The sequence below is a fragment of the Cicer arietinum genome, chromosome 7 (assembly GCF_000331145.2).
Source record: "Cicer arietinum cultivar CDC Frontier isolate Library 1 chromosome 7, Cicar.CDCFrontier_v2.0, whole genome shotgun sequence".
NCBI lineage: Eukaryota > Viridiplantae > Streptophyta > Magnoliopsida > Fabales > Fabaceae > Cicer > Cicer arietinum.
Genome location: NC_021166.2, coordinates 52195678 through 52198199, shown reverse-complemented (window position 1 = coordinate 52198199; position 2522 = coordinate 52195678).

The window sequence follows — 2522 nt, the reverse complement described above, 5'->3', positions numbered from 1 at the left end:
GTTAAATATTATATTATAGTAGATAGGTTGTAAGTATTTTGGCCCGATAGTATTACTGTAAATTAGGGTTGTTTAATACCCTTTGTCTATATAAAGAAATTTCGTTGTGTAGTTGAAACACACGGGTTATTCACAATATGTCTCTCAATACTCTTTATATTCAACATGGTATCTAGAGCCAACTGAGAGACAACCTTAATCGTCAACTACTCGGTCGACCCACTGTCTCCGGTAAATATTTTCTTCGGCAAACCGTGTTCTCAACTCCAGTTTTCCCCCTCTGTTGTTGATACGTTGATTCCTCAATTTTGTTCACCCGTTCACGCCCTAACGTTGATGTCGTCACTATTTCTAATGAGTTTTTTTGACGAACGACCACTCCAGCAGCGTCGTACACCTCAGATCGGCCAAACCCTTCCGCTGCGTCATCAGCAACTCCCTCACGCGCCGCCTGTCCTCACGCACGTGAGATCCACCCGCCGCCCACTGCCACCGCGTGTGACGGCGCATCCGGAGTCCATTCACGGTGCCGCTTCTTCCACCGCACTCGCCTCGGCCCCCTGCGAAGATTTTCTTTCATTGTTAATCTCTGTATCACTGACAAAACTCTCCAAGGCTCTTTCTAAAGACTCTGCAAGATCCATTTCCCACAATCCTAGCCTACACATTGTTCTGTAGGTCTCATAACATGTTACCCTCAAACCATCTGATACTAACTCCTTTAAGCCTCCACCAATTTCTTCACTGTTCATTACATCTAGAAAATCTTTTGATAGCCCAGGTTGCCAGAAAACGACGATGGCACAACTCTTATCAACGAATCGAACATCAAACTCTCCCGAAAATATGTCATGGGACGCACGAAGAACACTCTTCAGCATGCCAGCCGTCATACCAAATTTAAATCCCCATAAGAAAACCAAATGTTCAGAATTGATTTTTCTTGTATTATTGTTCCACAAACCAACATCTTCACTGCATGACTCTTGGATATTGGTTGAACATGGATGGAATACATTAGTGAAGTCTTCAAGCTCCGGGGCCAATCGCCTATTGCCAGATCGAGTAACAATAGGGGAAATTTTCAATATAGAGCAGAGCTTCATAAATAAATAGGATAGCCTTAACGCATCAAGTCCATCAATTTTGCCTTTGTTCACTGTATCTGTCAACAAAAAAAGAACACAAAGGAACACTAAGCTGTTAGTCAAATTAACTATTATTTATGTTTTGTGTTAAATACTATATTAGAATGTAAATAATATATATGGGCTGTAAGTATGTAAGTATTCTGGCCCGTTAGCATTACTGTAAATTAGGGTTATTTAATACCCTGTGTCTATATAAAGAGATTCCGCTGTGTAGTTGAAACACACGGGTTATTCATAATATGCCTCTCAATACTCTTTATATTCAACATGGTATCTAGAGCCAATTGAGAGACAACCCTAATCGTCAACTACCCGGTCGACCCACTGTCTCCGGTGAATAATTTTCTTCGGTAAACCGTGTTCTCAACTCCGGTTTTCCCCCTCTGCTGTTGATACGCTGATTCTTCAACTTTTGTTCAGCCGTTCACGCCTTATCATCGCTGCCGTCACTGCCGTCACTGTTTTTGACGAGTTTTTTCGACGAACGACCACTCCAGCAGCATCGTACACCCCAGATTGGCCAAAACCCTTCAGCCGCATCATCAGAACTGCCCTCACGCACCGCCTGACCTCCTGCGCGTGAGATCCACGCGCCGCCCACTGCCGCCGCGCGTGACGGCGCGTCCGGCCTCCATTCACGGTGCCGCTTCTTCCACCGCACTCGCCTCGGCCCCCTGCTTCCATATCTGCCCTCAGTTTTCAGTTTCGAGTTACGGATATACGAGTTCCAGTTCAAACAGCTCCTGTTTTCCCGATTCCGACGCGTTTTTTGACAATCTGTGCTGACCATGGCATCTCAGTCTGAAACAAAGAGCATATTCACCAACTACATCACTTCTCCTCTCTCTGTTGAAAAATTGAATGGATCAAATTTTGATAGTTGGGCTGCCGACATCAAACTATGGCTACGTGGTCAAGGTTACGAGGATCTTCTCACCCAAAACCCTGAAAAGGTAAGTGTGACTAAAACATCCAAATGGAGTCAGATTGATGCTCAGTTGTGTAGTGTCATTAAGTCTACACTTCATCTAGATGTTAAACCGATTTTCCATCCCCATCTCACGTGTGAATCGGTTTGTAGTCAAGCAAAGGCACTCTATACTAACGACACACAACGCCTCTATGGAATTTGTCACCGCTTGTTGAATATCATTACTCCGAAGTCACTCGATGGCTCTATTTCTGCATATCTTGGCACCGTTCATAGTGCACTTCATGACTTTAATGAGCTTCTCCCTTCTGTTGCAAGTAATCTAGCTGAACAGAAGAAGGAGTTGGATCAACGCAGCACCTTCTTCATGTTTCTTGCACTATATGGCCTACCCCAGGAGTACTCTGCAACTCGTGATCAAATTTTAGGGTTTGTTACTG